The sequence below is a fragment of the Protopterus annectens genome, chromosome 2.part0 (assembly GCF_019279795.1).
Source record: "Protopterus annectens isolate FY-2018-M chromosome 2.part0, PAN1.0, whole genome shotgun sequence".
NCBI lineage: Eukaryota > Metazoa > Chordata > Ceratodontiformes > Protopteridae > Protopterus > Protopterus annectens.
Genome location: NC_056728.1, coordinates 837,186,810 through 837,210,768, shown reverse-complemented (window position 1 = coordinate 837,210,768; position 23,959 = coordinate 837,186,810).

Below are 23,959 nucleotides of genomic sequence, written 5' to 3'. Positions count from 1 at the left end.
CCACCACAGCAGCGGTACTGTGTAGTGGTGCAGTTGACACCTGCCTCTGCTGTTCACAGGACACTACCATGGAGAGGTGACACTACTGTGTACACTGCCCATGTGCTGACACGTGGACCTGCCAGACTGCATTGTTGCCCACTGTGCACTTGTGCAGCTACTACATGTCCTTTGGGCATGGTTACTTGGTGTCCCTTCCATTTAGACTAGCTATCATGCTACTACTCTGTCCCATACCTACAGGCCATATGTATCCTGTTATTGTACATTCAATAGGCGATACCTGTGTTACGTATGATATGCCTGTGATACTGTGTATGATATATGTCATATCTACCTAGACAACTTTACATTACACATATTTCACATACTATCCCCTAATGCAGGGCATACTTGCACGTCGGCCACACCTTACATATGACATCAACGGTATATGCTCATACACATGCATGCTGTGACAGTATACATACATGTACTATCCCCTGCTATGGCGCTTCCTTGTTGGACATCCACTGCCAGCAACAGCATGTGGTATGGCATTGTTCTCTTTAATGCCCTCCTGTGGCATCCCTTGTGGTGTCTCAGCTGTGTACATGATGTCCCACTGCTGTACACACGGTGTCTACAAGCATTGGTATGCTCAGCAGGATATCACTATATAACTACCTTTCACCACTTTCTGCATTACGGACAAGTGTAATTAATTACAACCACTATTCACATAAGATACAGCTTATTAATACAGATCATACGTTACACAACCTTACATATCATGTGTTCTACATACCTTGTTGGTGTGTCGTTCCGTGTATCGTGTATCGTTTTTCCATTTCCTTTCGTTTTCGGTAGTACAATGCTGTTTCGGTATGAGCATACGGTTTGAATATCCTGAGAGTCCTCCTTATATACGTCAATACCTGCAACATGTGGATTCATCCCACCAATTGCTGTTCCTCAGTGAGTAATTACATGCATATTACCTGTGCATCTACTCCATTCGGACATTGCGCGTCGATACAGGGGTATAATTGGAATCTCCACCTGGGCGTTTGCTATTTGCCCTACCTTCGTGGAGATGGTCTGTATTGTGTTATGTTATGTGTAACTGCAACTGCTATGCGTAGCAAAATGTATATTTTGAAGTCATGTCACCCGTGGATTGTGTGTGACAGGTGTAGCATTTGGTTCGACATGTGGGTGCACCTGTCCTGCCAACGACTGATAATGGGGTATTGCATTCAGAACTGTAACATGGCTGTTGTATTCCTTTATACAACGCATGCAAGTATGCATCCGCCTTTAATTGTGTCTCCCACGTGATATGTTGTGGTTGTGCAGATGTCATTGACTGACTGTATGTTTGTGCTGCTATTACGGTTTGTATTCCTTTAATATCTACGGTGGGGGATATCAGTGGTTGCATGTGAGGGATATGGGTTGTAGGCCTTGCATCTCTACATGGACAGTATAGTTGTCTGTGTGCTCCATCCCTACTTGGAGAGGTAACAGTTAATAGTCTTTTGTTATGGGAGTGTGGGTTGGGCTGTTGTTAATTGGTTCCGATATCGTCTGCACGTGGCCTTGCTGCATGTATACCCCCGTAACTTCTGTGGTATATCAGCAGCTATGTGTACGTGAGTAATTACGTGGATATCACCTGTGAATCTACTCCATTCGGTAATTACACGTCGATACTGGGGTATAATTGGATTCTCCGCCTGGGCGTTGGATATTTGCCCTACCTTTGTGGAGATGGTCTGTATTGTCTTATGTTATGTGTAACTGCATCTGCTATGCATAGGGACAAGTATATTCTGCATTCAAGTCACCCGTGGATTGTGTGTGACAGGTGTAGCATTTGGTTCGACATGTGGGTGTACCTGTCCTGCCAACGACTGATAATGGGGTATTGCATTCAGAACTGTAACATGGCTGTTGTATTCCTTTATACAATGCATGCAAGTATGCATCCGCCTTTAATTGTGTCTCCCACGCGATATGTTGTGGTTGTGCAGATGTCATTGACTGACTGTATGTTTGTGCTGCTATTACGGTTTGTATTCCTTTAATATCTACGGTGGGGGATATCAGTGGTTGTACGTGAGGGATATGGGTTGTAGGCCTTGCATCTCTACATGGACAGTATAGTTGTCTGTGTGCTCCATTCCTACTTGGAGAGGTAACAGTTAATAGTCTTTTGTTATGGGAGTGTGGGTTGGGCTGTTGTTAATTGGTTCCGATATCGTCTGCACGTGGCCTTGCTGCATGTATATCCCCGTAACTTCTGTGGTATATCAGCAGCTATGTGTACGTGAGTAATTACGTGCATATCACCTGTGAATCTACTCCATTCGGTAATTACGCGTCGATACTGGGGTATAATTGGATTCTCCGCCTGGGCGTTGGATATTTGCCCTACCTTCGTGGAGATGGTCTGTATTGTCTTATGTTATGTGTAACTGCATCTGCTATGCATAGGGACAAGTATATTCTGCATTCAAGTCACCCGTGGATTGTGTGTGACAGGTGTAGTATTTGGTTCGACATGTGGGTGTACCTGTCATGCTGACGAATGATAACGGAGTATTGCATTCCAAACTGTAACATGGCTATTGTTTGCATTTATACAATGCATGCAATTATGCATCCGCCTTTAATTGTGTCTCCCACGCGATATGTTGTGGTTATGCTGATGTCATTGACTGACTGTATGTTTGTGCTGCTATTACGGTTTGTATTCCTTTATTATCTCCAGTGGGGGATATCGGTGGTTGTACGTCACGGATACAGTTTGTGGGCCTTGCATCTCTACATAACCAGTATAGTTGTCTGTGTGCTCCATCCCTACTTGGAGAGTTAACAGTTAATAGTCTTTTGTTATGGGATTGTAGGTTGGGCTGTTGTCATGTGGTGTCGGTATCGCCTGCAGGTGAGCTTGATGCATGTATACCTCCGCAACATCTGTGGTATATCAGCGGTTATGTGTACGTGACAACTATCCCTTGTCAGTCTGTCCCAGATATTTGCAGTCATTGTGGTCCTGTTGTTGGGATAGCCTGTTTGCCAGTGGTTGCCACATATTCAGATGGGAATTGATTATTTGACACTTGTAGAACACACAGCGGTGTTTACGGGCCAACACGTGGCCACGGTCAGTAATGGGGTAGCACATACATATTTCCGCGATACATACCTATTGCTGTGTGGCTTTGCCAACGTATCATATTGCATGTAACATATCGGTGTCGTACATGCAGGCATGACTATTACATACGTCCTTTCCATTTCTTAGGGGAATATTCCTGTGCTACCATCTGGGACATATTCACTTTGTATCGTTCTATGTCACGACACACCTAGCCAGGGTGGGGCTGTCACTACTACTGTGGGAGTAGTAGTGAACATATGCCTGGGCTAGTCTACCGTATGCCTACGCCTAATATTCTGCTCTGCCTCTAACTTGGCACCAACATACACATGTTGCAGACACACACACATTACACCCACACAGCGACGCACACGGCACCCTCAGCGCACATGTACACATACTACGGCACTCACGGGGACGGTTGCACACAGTACCTACGTGGACCACGACACCGGCGGCAGTGTCTACCTCTCCCTTCATATCATCATACTATTACACACGCATTTACTGTTACAGTACTGTGTTCTGGCGGTCTTTCAGCCTCGCGGTTATGCATATCGGTATGTTACACGTTCCATGGTTGGCGGTATCCTCTTATTCTGAACCTCCCGGATGTTCAGATTGTCGTTGCACTATGTATACTATGTACAGATATCGCGGGATACCTCTCAGTCACCTTATATCCCTCTAATTCCCTGTCTTATCTGTATTATATATGTGTACATGTGTACATATTTATCTATCTATATATATATATATATATATATATATATATATATATATATATATATATATATATATATATATATATATACATATATATACATATATATATATATATATATATATATATATATATATATATTTATATCTATACATCTTGCGGCGACCGTGGCAGGCACACAGCAATGCCATATGCTGTAGGACTCACGTACTGTTCAGGTGTTGGCATCACATGTTCCACTGGCTGTTGGGTTTACAGTGTTTGGGGGCTGCCTATGTTGGAGTCACACATAAGGCCACCCATACATTACACTTTACAGGTGGTCATGTTTGTGTGCCGTCCATTTCACTGTGTGTGCAGGTGGGGAGGTGTCAGTCCATGGGGCCTACGCTGTCAGAGTATGTGCTATACGTTCCCTCTTTGCCAAGGCGTAGTTATATTGGGTATGCCTCCATCTGCCTACTGGGGCTGGCACAGTGTGTTCCTGGTCCGGAACCCTCTGTGCCTGGACTGGCCTTGGCAATTGTGGTGGGCTTTGTGGCCCTTCACCATTATGTCCCTGCAGCAGCTGCTTCCGCAGGATCATATTATGTAGCATGGCACATACTATGAATATGTGGGCACATGTGCCTGGAGAGTACTGCAAGGCTCCACCAGATGTATCCAAGCACCGGAACCGTGATTTCAGCATCCCGAACACACGCTCTATGATTATTCTAGTTTGTGCATGTGCCTCATTATGGCATTCTTGCATGTGTGTGTGTGCATTTCTGATGGGAGTCATCATCCACGGCTCCAGTGCATAGCCAGCATCCCCCACGAGATGGCCTTGTGGGATGTCCCCCCTGACAAATACCTGGTATAGCTGTGAGGCATGCCAGATATGAAAGTCGTGGTAACTTCCAGGGCTGCCAGCACACACATCCATGATAATGCCCTGGGCATTGCACACGACCTGGCAATTGATGGAGTGGAATCCCTTGCGGTTTATGTAGCGTCTACCCTGCTCGCCAGGTGGTGACTTGATTTTTATGTGCGTACAGTCTATCGCACCCAGTACCTCCGGGTATTGTGCCACACGGTGGAAGTGGCGCATATTGCTAGCCAACTCCTCCTGAGATCTGGGGAAGTATATATGCTCATTGGCATGTGGTAACATGGCATCCAGGAACTGGTGTAGTACCCTGGATGCTGATGCCTGTGAGATGCCCATTATATCTCCAGTTGGCCTTTGAAAGGTACCTGTGGCCAGTATTCGCAAGCTTACACATACCTTTGTGTCCACTGGGATGGGTTCCCCTCTGTTGTTTCTTGTTCTCAGGCGTGGCCGGCACAGCTCCACTATTTGCTGTAACATGTCCCTGTCCACCCTGTAATGCTCCACTATCTCCTGGTCATGTAGCCCCTGGTAGGTTACCCTTGGTTTGAACACTCTCCTCCTCCTCCGAGGCCTGCGGTGGTTGTCGGCACCCTCCTCCACAACACCGTCTGTCTCTAACACATGCTGATGGATCACAGCTACGGCAGCGCCCAGCATGTACGTTTTAAAAGTTCCCCGTGTGTTTACACCTATGGTGCGGCGTTTGGGAATACACGGCTGTGTGTTGTGTGCATTCACACTTTATACTATTGTGCTGTGCACACCGATGATGTCATAGGGTGTGTTTTTACGGCCGTATCTAAGGGTTATCTTCCGTGTTTTACCGATGGAACTACAACGGTGTTGCCTTTGGTGTTGCATTACTCTTGCCTGCCATGGATTACCTTTCGACCTTCCCTTACTATTTCTGCACGTTGCACCTACCATTTTCTGGCATGCATCCTGCAGAGCACTGTCATTTCTACTTTCATGGACATGGCATCTCATGCGTTTTGTGTGCTACTGCCGTTGTGCTGCCTGTCCGCTTTGCTCTGCTGTGTCAGGTCTTCTATCTTTGCAGTCTGCTACCTCCCCTACTTTCTTTGCATTCATATGCCTCCCCTATCCCGTTTTGCAGGTTTCTGCATGCAGAGTTGTCAGCTGCCGCCGATTGGCCTTCGTGGTTGATTAGTGTTGATTGCTCATTAGTACTCCAATTACACTTCTTCCGCATTTCCTTATATTGTTCACATCACCTTCCTGTTTCCGATATTGTTTGCAGGGCGTGCGTCACATGACTAGGTTCCGGGAACGTTGACATCCTCGTACACATGCACTTTTGCGCGCATTGTGTGCTCTCGGCTGAACTATTACCCCACACCCCGGTCCTGCAGCTTTGATTTGCGATGTACAGCCCAGGTTTGCTGTGTTCCAATGTGCTTACTGCTATGGTGGCACACCCCTCTGCAGATGTCATGTATTCCCTCTGAGCCACTCCTCAGTGTATTACCGCTGCGCCGTTTGCTACAACCTTACTCCGGCGGGGAATTTGCGATTCAGTATTATCTGCCTCATTTGCATGGCATTGACTACTAATTCATAGTTACCACGCCGAAGACTGCCGCGAGTCCTTGGCAACCCTTGCACCGTGGTTGTGGCATTCTATGCATACCATGGTGTATTATGCTGTGGACCTGATGTCTATTACGATGCTGTTTTATAACATTGTTATATTATTTCATTATTAACGGAAAAAAGGCACTAGCACTTCTGAAAACCAATAAACTGTGAAATAAGTGCCAGGAAACGTTGATGCTCAGTCCATGCAGTTTATTCCACAAATAGTTTAAAAACAGGTGAGAACAAAAGCAAACGCCAACTAGTAAACTTGTATTAACGCTCTTCAGTAACAGTTCAGTATGCGTTTTCGTCCTTCACAATAGGACTTCATCAGACAAAGCTCCATAGTTAATTCCTTTCATTAAATAGTAAATCAACTTTTTTTAATTGTAACAATTGTCCATAGACATTTCTCAATTAATTCAAACTATCCTATCAAATTGCACATGCTCATGAATATTAATGCCCATCAGTAAAAAGTGCAGAATACTTTAAAATGCATGAATTCTTTGCTCTCATTTAAAAACTATTTCTCATTTTCATTTATAAATATGTACATTGTAAATATAAATATTCATTAAATAAATAAATAATTATAAATACATTAAAAACTCATTTTGTATATGAAAAATACTTCTTTCTAAAAAACTTCTTTTAAAAAACTTCTTTTAAAGAAACTTTTATCATTTCATTCATTGAACTAAGGGACTGGTATGTGTTATACAATGGTGCCCTCTAGTGTCCTTTGTAAAAAATGTATTTTTTTACTACTAAAGTTTATTAGCTCTTATTTTAAGTAAGGGAGTTATGGTCAAAACATCATTCATTCCTGGTTTGGAATTAGAATCTAAATTGATCTGCCACCATAATTCCCTACTTTCCAAAATTTCTTCCCATAACCCACCCCTAATGTTTGGCAAAATTTGGTCAAGAACAAAAAAATGGAACTTGTATTCAGGACAAATAGTGGAGTGTTTATATAAAGCATTTGTATTCTTGGCTTTCAGAATGTCATAATTATGTTCATAAATTCTTCTTTTTAAACATCGTTCCGTTTTCCCCACATAAAATGACTGACATTTCTGGCAAATAGCAATATAAACTACCCCTTTGCTTTCACAATTATAAAAATTATAACTTTTGAGCCATTTTTTTCTACTTTCAATGTAGATTGTTTCTTTATTAATAATTTGTGGGCATTGTGTACATCTCCCACATCTAAATGTCCCTTTCCTCCCTTTATTTCCTGTTCTTGTTATAACATTACTTTTTTCCAAAATCTTGCCTAAATTTGGTGGTTTTTATACACCATTTTTGGTTCCATAGTGTTTATTTCTTCAATGTCTGTTAAAGAGCTAAATTTGCTCCATTCCTTTTTAAAGATTTCTCTCAACTTAAAATTGGAATGGTTATACTCAACTATTAAACTTCTAGTAAAATTAGCTTGCTCATTTTTATTGTTGTTATTGTTATTATTGTTCCTGTTAGAACAAGTATGTGTATCTATTTCCACATTAGTGTCTCTCCCTCTTTCCAAAATTGGTCTAAATCTACCCTGCCTACCTATCTCCACTTCCTTCCTTAAATTATCTATAAAGTCAGTGGGGTATCCACGTTCTAAAAACATATTATTTAAAATCCTACATTCCTCTTGAAAGTCCATGTCACTCGACGTCATCCTGGAACCCCTTACAAATTGTCCTTTTACTATGTTTTTCTTACTATAAAGGGGGTGGGCACTGTCATAATGTAAAAATGAATTCACGTATGTATCTTTTCTAAAAACCTTACTCTCAAATTTCCCTTTTTCTTTATATATTTCTATATCTAGGTATTTCAATGAATCCATACTGATAGTATATGTAAATTTCAAAAATGTAGTGGTTTGGTTGATGTATTCCATAAATTCTAGAAATTTTTCTTGACACTCTCTCCATAAAATAACTATATCATCTAAAAATCTGTAGTATTTTATCCAACATTCTTTAAACCTACAGTTGACAATATATTGTTCCTCCCATTTGGCTAGAACAATATTTGCAAATGTGGGGGCACACACTGCCCCCATAGCTACACCCGTCTTTTGTTGATGGTATTCACCATCAAACATAATATAGTTATATTTTAAGACTGTGTCCATTAGTGTCACGCTAGCAATTTTGTCTTCCAGCCTCAATTTTTCATCTCCAAATACCATCTGCTCAAACATATCCATCCCCTCATTAAAAGGAATACATCCAAACAAATCTATAACATCTATTGTTATAAATAATAAATCTTCACTAAACATGTCTTGTTTTATAGCCCCTAAGAAGTCCCAAGAATCCTTTAAAATTAATTTGTTATTTAACCAAATATGCTTAGTTTTAAAATCAACGAATTTTGCTAAAGGGCTGGTTTTAGATCCTGCAGCAGAAACTATAGGTCTAAGGGGGGGGTTAGTCATATTCTTATGAATTTTGGGTATCCCAAATATATTAGCTATTTTAGGTTTCTTAACTTCCAAAAATTTAAAGGTTTTATCATCTATTACTTTCTCTAACATTAAATCTTCTATAATTGTGTCAATTCTATGATAGCCTATGTTAATTTCATTTAGGGATACCACCCCATATTTTTGATCATCACTCAATATAGTATTCAATTTTCCTTCATATAAAATTTTGTCCATAATGACAATTCCCCCTCCCTTGTCTGGTTTCATAATCCTTAATGAGTTGTTGCTACTTAGATTATTTAAAACTTCATTCTCTTCCTTGTTCAGATTATGGTGAACCCATCCTTTGTTACAATTTTTTCTGACTGAATCAATCACTACATTTTCAAAATTCTTTATTTGTGGGATTAACGGAGGGTTAAAAGTTGACTTTCTCTTTAAAATGCTTTCTCCTGTTCCTTCCCTTTTAAAACCAGCCCTACCAGCCATTATCTCTAAATTGATTTTTCTAGTAAATAATTTAATATCTAAAATAGTATTTGTGATGTCCCCTCTCCTATTAGGAATGTATTTCAGTCCTTTGCTAAATAGTGAAAAATGGTTGGGGTCCAATGTTAAACTACTGAAATTATAGATAGTGAAATTATTATAAGTGTTTTTCACATCTTCGTGTACTATTATTTCAGTGTTCAAATCTTTATGAACAGAGGTGGGGGTAATTACATGTATCTCCCCCTCCCCCTTCTCCCCCCCCGATTCTGAAAATTTCCTTTATAGTTAAAATTACTTTCGTATAATGTTCCCCTTCCCTCTAATGGTGGAAATTCTACATCATAATTGTCTCCATACATTTTATTATCTTCCCCAGTCCCGTTCCTGTTATTGTAATGAAAATAATCACTCTTTCTTTTGTTGTTATTGTTCCAATTACCTTTATAATTATTAATCTTGTTCCCATGATATAGTGGTTTGGGGTAATTAGTGTGATTTTCATACTCATTTATATCTCTGTTCAATTTACCCATCTTACGCTGTATCACTTCATCACATTTCATGTCTATTTCCTTTCTCATTTGAAGGTATTTATCTTTTTCTTCTCTAATACCATGAATTAAATCTGTAGTGATGCAAGTATCCAGTAACTCAATTTCCCCACCCAGTTCCTTTTGTTTGTTTTCATTGTCATTTATAATCAACTTCATAACCTCCAGACCACATTTGTTAAAACTTCAATCAAACATTTATGAAAATGAGAGCCAATCTGCACATTATTAGGGTATTTGTATACCCTTAAACCTTTAGGAACTATCTCCCTTTGTAAACATTCTCTCAAATAAGCATTCTCAATACTGAGTATTCTGTGCTTAGTTAATAAAATATTTAGTCTATCAATTTTCATACCGTAAGTCTCACCATCATTGAATGCTTCATTTTTACTTGTAAAATTAAACTGAATGTCTCGTTTGAGCCATTCAGAAGTTGTTTTTTTATTATTGTTATTATTGGAAGCAACAGTACCTTGCAAACCAGGATTCGGTTTTGCATTCCGTTTGGGTTTAGCACCCAAGTCCTTGCTAAATGTTTTAACAGCTTCTTCCTCAGTGGATCTATCAAGTAGGATACTCGGGGTGTCTTGTGGGTTAAACATAGTCCCATTACAAAGGTCGCCGGCTTCATCAATTTCGCCAATGAGCTCCCTCTTTCTTTTCCCCTTTGGTTCTTCTAGCTCTTCAGCCTTTTCCACTCGATCCACTGTGCGCTTACTTCCGTTGACAAAACTAGCACATAAAGGGGTTAGCAAGTCTATTAATTCGGTCAATTGGCCGATAAGCCTCCTGGCTTGTCCTGCTTCCTCCTGCCCCTCCGTGGACATCCTGCCTGAACTTCGTAACCAAACGAAACCTCCTTACGTACACCAATAACGGAAAAAAGGCACTAGCACTTCTGAAAACCAATAAACTGTGAAATAAGTGCCAGGAAACGTTGATGCTCAGTCCATGCAGTTTATTCCACAAATAGTTTAAAAACAGGTGAGAACAAAAGCAAACGCCAACTAGTAAACTTGTATTAACGCTCTTCAGTAACAGTTCAGTATGCTGTCCTTCACAATAGGACTTCATCAGACAAAGCTCCATAGTTAATTCCTTTCATTAAATAGTAAATCAACTTTTTTTAATTGTAACAATTGTCCATAGACATTTCTCAATTAATTCAAACTATCCTATCAAATTGCACATGCTCATGAATATTAATGCCCATCAGTAAAAAGTGCAGAATACTTTAAAATGCATGAATTCTTTGCTCTCATTTAAAAACTATTTCTCATTTTCATTTATAAATATGTACATTGTAAATATAAATATTCATTAAATAAATAAATAATTATAAATACATTAAAAACTCATTTTGTATATAAAAAATACTTCTTTCTAAAAACTTCTTTTTAAAAAAACTTCTTTTAAAAAAACTTTTGTCATTTCATTCATTGAACTAAGGGACTGGTATGTGTTATACAATAGTGCCCTCTAGTGTCCTTTGTAAAAAATGTATTTTTTTACTACTAAAGTTTATTAGCTCTTATTTTAAGTAAGGGAGTTATGGTCAAAAAATCATTCATTCCTGGTTTGGAATTAGAATCTAAATTGATCTGCCACCATAATTCCCTACTTTCCAAAATTTCTTCCCATAACCCACCCCTAATGTTTGGCAAAACTTGGTCAAGAACAAAAAAATAAAACTTATATTCAGGACAAATAGTGGAGTGTTTATATAAAGCATTTGTGTTCTTGGCTTTCAGAATGTCATAATTATGTTCATAAATTCTTCTTTTTAAACATCGTTCCGTTTTCCCCACATAAAATGACTGACATTTCTGGCAAATAGCAATATAAACTACCCCTTTGCTTTCACAATTATAAAAATTATAACTTTTGAGCCATTTTTTTCTACTTTCAATGTAGATTGTTTCTTTATTAATAATTTGTGGGCATTGTGTACATCTCCCACATCTAAATGTCCCTTTCCTCCCTTTATTTCCTGTTCTTGTTATAACATTACTTTTTTCCAAAATCTTGCCTAAATTTGGTGGGTTTTTATACACCATTTTTGGTTCCATAGTGTTTATTTCTTCAATGTCTGTTAAAGAGCTAAATTTGCTCCATTCCTTTTTAAAGATTTCTCTCAACTTAAAATTGGAATGGTTATACTCAACTATTAAACTTCTAGTAAAATTAGCTTGCTCATTTTTATTGTTGTTATTGTTATTATTGTTCCTGTTAGAACAAGTATGTGTATCTATTTCCACATTAGTGTCTCTCCCTCTTTCCAAAATTGGTCTAAATCTACCCTGCCTACCTATCTCCACTTCCTTCCTTAAATTATCTATAAAGTCAGTGGGGTATCCACGTTCTAAAAACATATTATTTAAAATCCTACATTCCTCTTGAAAGTCCATGTCACTCGACGTCATCCTGGAACCCCTTACAAATTGTCCTTTTACTATGTTTTTCTTACTATAAAGGGGGTGGGCACTGTCATAATGTAAAAATGAATTCACGTATGTATCTTTTCTAAAAACCTTACTCTCAAATTTCCCTTTTTCTTTATATATTTCTATATCTAGGTATTTCAATGAATCCATACTGATAGTATATGTAAATTTCAAAAATGTAGTGGTTTGGTTGATGTATTCCATAAATTATTTCATTATGTTGCACCTTCCACACACATGTCCTGCGGCTCTGATGTGAGTTACTGTGGACATGCCATTTAAGTTGTTATTTACATGTTGTGCATGTTTTCTTTTGCCATTCTCTGTGTATTTCACCATTGGCATATGGTAACAGTGTGATACCTGGGTCTGACACTCTTCCGTTACTCCGATGTTATGTTTGGGAAAATGTAAACCGTTTTTTTTTTGGTTTACATTGTCGTGGGCTAATGCTACGCCTGCACCACTTCGTGAATTGCTATATGCCTTCATTTGCATGGTGACACACCGCACATGGAGTGTTTAGCATACCTACGCCGGGGGCTGCGCAGATCCGGTGCATGCTGGTAGTGCACGTGGAATTGGATCATACCTGAATTGCTCGGCGGCCATATTTGGCGTTGTAACGCCTACGCTATGCGTGCGCCTGGCGCAAGGTTTCATGAATCCCGGGGATAGTTTTACATAGCTAGCCAAAGTATGTATAATATATGTAATTTTACATAGCATGCCATAATAGTTATAATACATGTAGCTGGGCACAATATGTATAATACATGCAATTTTACATAGCTGGTCACAGTACGTGTAAGACATAATTTTACATAGCTGGACACATTATATGTGCTAGATGTAATTTTACATAGCTGGTCGCAGTGCATATAAAAGATGTAATTTTACACAGCTGGGCCTATTATATGTAATAGTTATAATTTTATATAGATGGGCACAGTGTGTATAAGACATTCAATTTTACATAGCTGGACACATTATATGTTAAAGATGTAATTTTATATACCTGGACACAATACTTATAATACATGAAATTTTACATAAATGGGCACTTCATATATATGTAATGTAGCTTGATATATTACATTCTCAATTTTACATAGCTCATCACATCATATATAATATATGTAAATTTACATGGTAATATGTGTAATTTTACATAGTTGGGCAGAGTATGTATAATACATGGAATTTTACATAGCCTGGCACACTATTTATACTACATGCAATTTTACATAGCTGGGTAAAGTATTTATAATACATGAAATTTTATATAGCTGGGCACTTCATATATAATACATGCAAATTTACATAGCTGGACACAGTATGTATAATACATGCAATTTTACGGAGAAGGGCACAGTATGGAAAATGGATGTAATTTTGCATAGCTGGGCATAGTATTTGTATAATGCATGTAATGTTACATAGCTAGGCAGAGTATGTATAATACAAGTAATTTTACATAGCTGGACACAGTGCATATCAGAGATGTAATTTTACATAGCTGGGTACATTATATGCACTAGATGTAGTTTTACATAGCTGGTCACAGTGTGTATAAGGCATGTAATTTTACATAGCTGGGTACATTATATGCAATATATGTAATTTTACATAGCTGGGCACAGTGCATATAAGGTATGTAATTTTACATAGCTGGGCCTATTATATGTAATAGTTATAATTTTATATAGATGGGCACAGTGTGTATAAGCCATTCAATTTTACATAGCTGGGCACACTATATGTTAAAGATGTAATTTTATATACCTGGACACAATACTTATAATACATGTAATTTTACATAAATGGGCACTTCATATATATGTAATGTAGCTTGATATATTACATTCTCAATTTTACACAGCTCATCACATCATACATAATATATGTAAATTTACATGGTAATATGTGTAATTTTACATAGTTGGGCAAAGTATGTATAATACATGGAATTTTACATAGCCTGGCACACTATTTATACTACATGCAATTTTACATAGCTGGGTAAAGTATTTATAATACATGAAATTTTACATAGCTGCGCACTTCATATATAATACATGTAATTTTACATAGTTGGACACAGTATGTATAATACATGCAATTTTACAGAGAAGGGCACAGTATGGAAAATGGATGTAATTTTGCATAGCTGGGCATAGTATTTGTATAATACATGTAATGTTACATAGCTGGGCCGAGTATGTATAATACAAGTAATTTTACGTAGCTGGATACAGTATGTATAATGCATGTAATTTTATGTACCTGGACGGGTCTACTTCATTTGCCTTAACTCCAATTGACTGACACCCATTTGCCCGAGACCAAATGACTGACACTTCATTTGACTGACACTTCATTTGACTGACAAGTATTATTGGCAAGTAAATGGAATATGTCCCCTTCCCCAATGTAGTGTGACCCTGGAGTTAGAATATATAGTTAGGGGGTGTGGGGAGCGAAACCCCCCACTTAATTTCATATTATATTGTTTGGTTTTGCTTTCATATTGCTTAGTAAAACAAAAGTCAGTGGGGGGCTTCACCCCCCACACCCCCCACTGGCCACATTATATAGAATACATGTAGATGGCCAAAGTATGTATAATACATGTAATTTTACATAGTTGGGAAATGTGTGCATAATAAATATAATTTTACATAGCTGGTCAAAGTATGCATAATACATGTAATTTTACATAGCTGGGAAATTTGTGCATAATAAATATAATTTTACATAGCTGACCAAAGTATGTATAATATATGTAATTTTACATAGCATGGCATATTATTTATAATACATATAGCTGCACACAGTATGTATAATACATGCACTTTTTCATAGCTGGTCACAGTATATGTAAGACATAATTTTACATAGCTGGACACATTATATGTACTAGGTGTAATTGTGCATAACAGGTCACAGTGCGTATATGAGATATAATTTTACATAGCTAGGTACATTATATGCACTAGATGTAATTTTAAATAGCTGGTCACAGTTAATATAAGACATGCAATTTTACATAGTTGGCACATTATATGTACTAGATGTAATTTTACATAGCTAGACACAGTGCGCATAAGACATATAATTTTACATAGCTGGGTACATTATACACAACAGGTGAAATTTTACATAGCTGGGCACAGTGCATGTAAGACATTCAATTTTATATAGCTGGGCACATTATATGCAATAGATGTAATTTTATATAACTGGGTACAGTACGTATAATACATGTAAGTTTACATAACTGGGCACATCATATACAATACATGTAATCTTACCTAGCTGTGTACATTATAAATGGAATTTTACATAGCTGTCGTATCATATATAATACATGTAATTTTACACTGGTGGGAACATTACGTATAATATATGGAATTTTACATAGATGGGCACACTATATATAATACATCAAATTTTAAATAGCTGGGCACAGTATGTATAATATATGCAATGATGAGCAGAGTATGGACAATGGTTGTAATTCTGCATAGCTGGGCACAGTATATATATAATACATGCAATTTTACATACCTGGGCAGAGTATAGATAATACACATAATTTTATATAGCTGGGTAAAGTATGTATAATACATGTAATTTTACAAAGCTGTGCACATTGTATATATATAACGCATGTAATTTTACATAGCTGGCCACTTTCTGTATAAAACATGTGATTTTACAAAGCTGGGCACTTTGTGTATAATAAATATAAAATCATGGTCCATAGCCTCACCTGCTTTTCTTGTTCTCCTAACATAATTCTAGTGTAAGTTTCTTAGCCCTGTCAAACCTGTTTTCTCATAGCTTTCTCCAAGCCCTGGCTCTCGGTCTCCTAACATAATCTTTTTGTAAACTTCCCAGCTCTGTCAATCCTGTCTATTCCCTCCCTCTTCATCTTGAGAGTTTACTTATTCCTTCCCTGAGCTGCAGCACCATCTTTAAATACTAAAAACCTCTGCCTGACGACACTCTGTTTCTGTCTGTCCCACAGATATCCCTCAGTAGTGTGCACTTACTGCATGTCTCGTTCTAAAACCGCTGGCATAACTACATTATTTTCCTACTTCGCAGTGAACTGCAGCTCCCCATTGGTGCATAAATAATGAAAACAAACAGAAAGGTAACATTCAAACCAAAATGATAGCCTGCCCTATTTCTGTGGTTGCTAACCTTCTCACTGATTGTTTTCTATTTGGCAACTGCTGCTCCTCCCGGAAGGTGTAACCCGTTCCGTTCACCCTTTGGGCTCACTCCGTTCCTCTACCCTGCCCTCAAATCTCACCCACCTCTACTACCTGTACTTTTATGCATCCCCTGACTCGTCCACACCCAACACCTCTCCAATCACAATTCATCTAAGCCAAACCCCACCCACCTATAGATCTACATCACTCCAAACATCCACCCCTCCTACAATGCTCTACATAACATCTCTCCCTATAATCCCATTTGCCCTACTAATCTCTCTCTCTTCTCTTACCTATCTCACACTTTTTCCCAACCCTTGTCATAACACACACACACACACACTCCACTACATCTTACCATCAACAAGATAAAACAGCCACAAGGTACCAAAAGGAGACCAATAACCAAATCCAAAGTACCAATAGACCAGAAGCCAGCTGGAAGCCTTTTAAAACCAATTTAATATGTGCACAAAACACAAAGTGAACACATAAACGCAGACACTTAAAATACAGTGTTTTTGTTTCAAACACTTCATCAGATGTGGTTCTAAGGTAAATTGACAGATTAAATATCCTGATAGTGAGCAGATTGACCAATAAAAACATTTAATAAAATGATTAAATAAGTGACTCATGAAAACTTAAAAACCTCAGCTTTGGCCGGCTAAGAACTAGCTGTATTCAACTGGACGTATAAGAGAATTTAAGTAGCTTTATCTGCACTTTTTTTTCAAAAAATACAGTATTTAAATTGATTTTAACTGTGTTGTAGGAATATTAATTGAACTGGAAGTTAGTCAGTGTTTGCTGAATTTTGTTATTTGCCAGTAATTACAGGTGTGGGGGTAGCCACATTCTTTGATTTCCTGTCCTTGCCTATTTAAGTGGTACAGTGTGAAATATTTTCTGCTTAAAAACCTCAGCTTTGTCCGGCTAAGAACTAGCTGTATTCAACTGGACATATAAGAGAATTTAAGTACCTTTATCTGCATTTTTTTTCCAAAAAATACAGTATTTAAATTGATTTTAACTGTGTTGCAGGAATATTAACTGAACTGGACGTTAGTCATTGTTTGCTGAATTTTGTTATTTGCTAGTAATTACAGGTGTGGGGGTAGCCACATTCTTTGATTTCCTGTCCTTGCCTATTTAAGTGGTACTGTGTGAAATATTTTCTGCTTAAAAACCTCAGCTTTGGCTGGCTAAGAACTAGCTGTATTCAACTGGATGTATAAGAGAATTTAAGTACATTTATCTGCACTTTTTTTTTCAAAAAATACAGTATTTAAATTGATTTTAACTGTGTTGCAGGAATATTAACTGAACTGGAAGTTAGTCAGTGTTTGCTGAATTTTGTTATTTGCCAGTAATTACAGGTGTGGGGATAGCCACATTCTTTGATTTCCTGTCCTTGCCTATTTAAGTGGTACAGTGTGAAATATTTTCTGCTTAAAAACCTCAGATTTGGCCGGCTAAGAACTAGCTGTATTCAACTGGACGTATAAGAGAATTTAAGTAGCTTTATCTGCACTTTTTTTCAAAAAATACAGTATTTAAATTGATTTTAACTGTGTTGCAGGAATATTAACTGAACTGGAAGTTAGTCAGTGTTTGCTGAATTTTGGTATTTGCTAGTAATTACAGGTGGGGGGGGGTAGCCACATTCTTTGATTTCCTGTCCTTGCCTATTTAAGTGGTGCAGTGTGAAATATTTTTTGCTTAAAAACCTCAGCTTTGGCCGGATAAGAACTAGCTGATTCAACTGGACGAATAAGAGAATTTAAGTACCTTTATCTGCACTTTTTTTTTCAAAAAATACAGTATTTAAATTGATTTTAACTGTGTTGCAGGAATATTAACTGAACTGGAAGTTAGTCAGTGTTTGCTGAATTTTGTTATTTGCTAGTAATTACAGGTGTGGGGTAGCCACATTCTTTGATTTCCTGTCCTTGCCTATTTAAGTGGTAGAGTGTGAAATATTTTCTGCTTAAAAACCTCAGCTTTGGCTGGCTAAGAACTAGCTGTATTCAACTGGACGTATAAGAGAATTTAAGTACCTTTATCTGCACTTTTTGTTTCAAAACATACAGTATTTAAATTGATTTTAACTGTGTTGCAGGAATATTAACAGAACTGGAAGTTAGTCAGTGTTTGCTGAATTTTGTTATTTGCTAGTAATTACAGGTGTGGGGGTAGCCACATTCTTTGATTTCCTGTCCTTGCCTATTTAAGTGGTACAGTGTGAAATATTTTCTGCTTAAAAACCTCAGCTTTGGCCAGCTAAGAACTAGCTGTATTCAACTGGACATATAAGAGAATTTAAGTACCTTTATCTGCACTTTTTTTCCAAAAAATACAGTATTTAAATTGATTTTAACTGTGTTGCAGGAATATTAACTGAACTGGAAGTTTTGACTCTGCTCTTCAGTTAGTCCCACCCACCCTCACTGTTTTTGTTTTGGTGTTAATCTTAGTGGCCTTGAAACTGCCCGCCCCTCTTGTAAATTTGTGTTTGGATACTCCCGGGCCCATCTCATTTGCTCACTCAACTGACTGCAGTGAGATCATATTCTGATTTCAGGAACTCCTACTGTGTACAAAGAGAGCATCTGGGAAACAGAAAAAAAAATTTAAGCTTGTTTCCTGCCTTTCCTGTTAAGTGGTATAGACTATTTGTAGGCTTCTGAGCCCCCAAGCCCTTCTTTGTTGGAGGGAAGCCTTCTAGCTTAGTTTTTTTTTCTTACAACTATCCAGTTTTCTAGTTTCAGCACTCAAATCTGTTTCTTTGATCTCAGCACTTGTTCAGAAACAAAAAAAAAATTTCATCTGCTTTTACTGTACTTGTGTTTCTACCTACTTTATTTTACTTTTGCATCATCTTAAAAGTACTCAATTGTATTTATTACTGTTTGGTGTAACTCATTCTAAGCCTTTTGGTTTAAACACTTGGGCTTCGGACCAGTTGTTTTGCACTGAGAGGGTTTGTGGTCTGCACTGTAGTGGCAGAACAGGTAGCTTACATCCTTCTAGGTTGGGAACTGCTGATTGAGGGCTCAGTGTCTGTTATTCTAAAAGTGTATTAATTCTGGTTTAAGCACTTGGGCTTTCATGCCAGTTATTTTACATTAAGAGGGTTTGTGGTCTGCACTCTTGTGGGAGGAGAGGCTGGACTCTGCCCTTCTGAGCTGGGAATATCTGGTTAAAGGCTTATAGTGCATGCATATCTGAACTGCTTCTTACTGAAGTTGGTGCACCTTGTTTGCTGTGGCATAGACTGGATTCAGGCCTGCTGGATCTAGCTTTGTTTGTGTAACTTGAGCACTAATCCAGGCATTCTCTAAAGTATTCAATTGTATTTATTACTGCTTGGTAGTAACTTGATTAAAGTGTAGCTATCATTCTAAGTCTTTTGAATTAAGCACTTGGGCTTCAGACCAGTTGTTTTACATTAGGAAGGTTTGTGGCATGCACTGTGATGGCAGGACAGGTAGCTTTCATCCTTCTAAGTTGGGAACTGCTGATTGAGAGCCCAGTGCCTGTTATTCTTAAAGTGTATTAGTTCTGGTTTAAGCACTTGGGCTTCAGGCCAGTTATTTTACATTAAGAAGGTTCGTGGTCTGCACTCTTGTGGGAGAAGAAGCTGGACTCTGCCCTTCTGAGCTGGGAATTTCTGGTTAAAGGTTTATAGTGCCTGAATATTTGAACTGTATCTTACTGAAATTGGTACACCTTGTTTGCTGTAGCATAGACTAGATCCAAGCCTGCTGAATCTAGCTTTGTTTATATGCTTGTTGTTTGTTTGCTTGTTATTTCCCTGGAACGCTAATTCCACCTAATACGCGGCTTCTCAGTGCTTCTGTAGATCACTAGTGATATCTGCATTGCTTACTGTACTTATTTCCTTGTTTCACTTGAAAGAAAGTTACTGTTTGTTGTTTTTGCATTTAAGTTACCTGTAACACATTGCACTTAAGTTACCTGGCGCTTGCTCACTAAAGCAATTATATAAGTCAGCACTAAAAATTAAAAGCACTACACCCTCACTCCCCACTGGCCCTTGTTTTCAATTATAAAGGAATTCCCAATATTATTCTAGCATGTCCAAAGGTCAGTTGTCAATCTCCTCTCCGGTCCAGCTGGTGAATCTGGGAATCTTGAGACTTACAAATGCCTTCTACCAGCACCTGCAGGACTGCATGGATAAGGCAATCCCAAGCAAAACAAAGACTCTTTGTACCAAAGGCAAGCGTCCAGTCTGGTGGACCCCAGCCATAAACAAACTCTACAACAAAAGGAGGAAGCTACTACAAGATAGAGCAAAATCCTTAAAAGGTAAGACACCCTTGATCACTATAAGTAAAAACTAAGCGCTCTCATAAAATCATCCAAAGCAAATTTTGAGAGAAAAATAGCTAAAGACTCAAAAGACAATCATAAGGCCTTCTTTAGCTATGTTAGAAACCTGGGAGGAAACTCCCAGATATGCTCAGAACTAGTTCAAAATGATGTGAAGATTACTGATCCTACAGACATTGCCAACATACTGGCTGACAGGTTCAGTGCAAACTTCTCCCCCCCCCAAAAGGAGGGATGTCTATAGCAAGCGATTGCAGCCCCCAAACATCTCCAACGCCCAAGTGAGAACTGCTCTCTCCAAAGCAAAAACACAGCATCCATGGGACCTGATGGTGTCCCCGGCTGTGTGCTCCATGAACTCAACGAGGAATTAAACCCACAGCTAGGACAGCTGTTTAATCATAGTCTTACCTCTGGATACGCACTCCAGGAGTGGCGCACTGCAACTGTGGTCCCACTTCACAAAGGCGGTGCCTCCACTGACCCTGGAAATTACCGCCCATTAGCTTGACAAGCCTTATCTGCAAAGCCATGGAGAGGATCATAATGGACCTCATAAATAAAGACATAGGGAATTTGCAGACTTTGGATCCATCCCAGTTTGGCTTTGTCAAAGGCAGATCATGCCTTCTAAACTTGGTTGACTTTTTCAAACAGTCACCAAAGCCATTGATGAGGGAAAGGCAGTCCATACAGCCTACCTCGATCTGGCGAAGGCCTTCGATACAATACCCCACTCGGGTATCATTGAAAAACTCATCAGCTTAAATGTTAACCCATACATCACAAGATGGGTTGCAAACTGGCTGAGTGACAGAACCCACAGGGTCAGAGTTGCTGGCGCCATGTCAGACTCAAAGCCTGTCACAAGTGGTGTACCACAGGGCTCAGTCCTGGGCCCACTCTTGTTTGGCATCTACTTTTCCGAAGTACAAGCAAACACAGGAGGGTTATGGCTGACAAAGTTTGCAGATGACTGCAAACTGGGCCATAGTAGAAAACACATCTGACACAGATATCCTTCAGAAGGGTCTCACAGAAATGGATAACTGGTGCCAGAGCCATGGCCTAAAGTTAAATGCCAAAAAATGCAAAGTCATACCCTTCGGGAAAAACAAGGTTACCCCTAGCTACCAAATAGGTGGCAATCCACTGAGCACAGAAGAAGTTATCAGGGACCTGGGGACCCAAGTTGATAGTAGTCTGTCATTCGACACCCATGTAGCTAAAGTAGTTAGGAAGACCTTCTACATTGCCCACCTTATCATGAAGGGATTCTCATCTAGATCAAGGGAGGTCATAGTCTCCCTATACTCATCACTCATCAGACCAATGATTGAGTACAATGCCCCATTCGGAATGTATCTGACCCGACACTTGCAGCAGCTGGAGAGGCCACAAAAGTTCCTCACCAAAAGGATAAAGGGTCTCAAACATCTGTTCTATGCTGCCCGACTGAAAGAACTCCAGCTCTATTCAGTCGCCTACCGCTTGCTCAGAGGTGACCTTTGCCTAACATACAAGGCCATGTCAAACCCAGATTTGATGAATATGCTTCACCTCAAAAATCTAGATCCGTCAGAGCCACAAGGGCGGGAGACTTAAACCTCGACACGGCTATTAATAGGACGTGCTGGAGGGATAGATTCATCACCCAAAGACTCCCTATGCTGTGGAATAAAATCCCGGTATATGTGAGGCAGAGCACCTCGCTGGCCTTGTTCAAGAGAAATCTTGACCAATGGATGGGAGATCGCAGATATACCCCAGGGATTACCTCAGTGTCACTGCTCGACAGAGGCACAGCAAAATAATGGGTATAGTTCCCCATACTAAAGGGGTGGCGTAAGCCACAAAACTATGGGCTAGGCTTGTAAATGCCCTCGGGCAGATAGCCTAGTATGAACCTATGAACCTATGAACCTAATGTTACAACTGCCTCATGTACACAGACAACCCTCTCCTCCTCCCAACAAATTCCAACACATGTGAGAGATGCAACCATATAGCCAAACTGGAGGCTAAGCTCTCTCAACTCAGTACTGGCATAACCAGTCAGGAGGAGAAGGAAACCACACTCACTACAATTCCAGTCTCACATAGACCTACCACGACAGCAAACCAAACACATAATCACACAAAAACATTCTCGGAGGCTCTAAATAAAGATCTGCCTAAGCAGCAGAGACCTCCAAAGCAGACACCCAAGCAACCGCTACCCCAAAACAAAACACATGCAACACATATCTCACAAAGCCAGTGTGCCGAACAGTCACAGCCCTTAAGACTAAACAACACACCTGATACACTTGTAATAGGTGACTCTATCGTCAGGCACAGTGACGTCCCGCTCACCAGGCTGAACAAGGAGAGGGTCACGGTGAGCAGCCTGTCGGGCGCTAGGATCCGCCATATAACACAAGCACTCAGGTCACTTCAAGGCAAGTACAAATATGACTCAGTCATTGTCCATGCTGGTGTGAATGACCTGAGACGCACTCCCGGACTACATGAAAAGAGACATAGAGGAGCTCTCTGAGCATGTAGCCCAGGCCGGTATGACCCTGACCTTGAGTAGCATCTTACCCTCACCAAGAATGATGCCACAATATGAAGACAAGATGATCAATTTCAACAATTGGCTTAAGTACTGGTGTCATTCAAAGGGGATCCAATGCCTGTCAGCTTGGGATGATATGCTCGACAAGCCACGATGCTTCGCTAGGGACGGCTTGCACCTGTCACCCCTGGGCTTTTGGATATTGGCAAAGGCTCTTGCTACCCCCATAGTGCCTTTTTTAGGCAAGGCTCAAAAGACAAACCCACCTCCATAAGTATCACAAGGGATAAGAAACTAAGAGTAATGCTACTCAACGCCAGAAGTCTAAACCTCAAGATGCACGCACTTGAAACTCTCCTTAGCATGGAGAACATTGATATCTGTGCAGTCACAGAAACCTGGTTCAGGGCTCCCGAGAGCACCCCAGCATTACCAGGTTATACCTCATACCATGCTTTTCAGCCCCAAAACTTGGAGTATCGATATTCATCACAGAATATCCAGGTTGGTGGCAAAGCACGAAGCATCAGAGA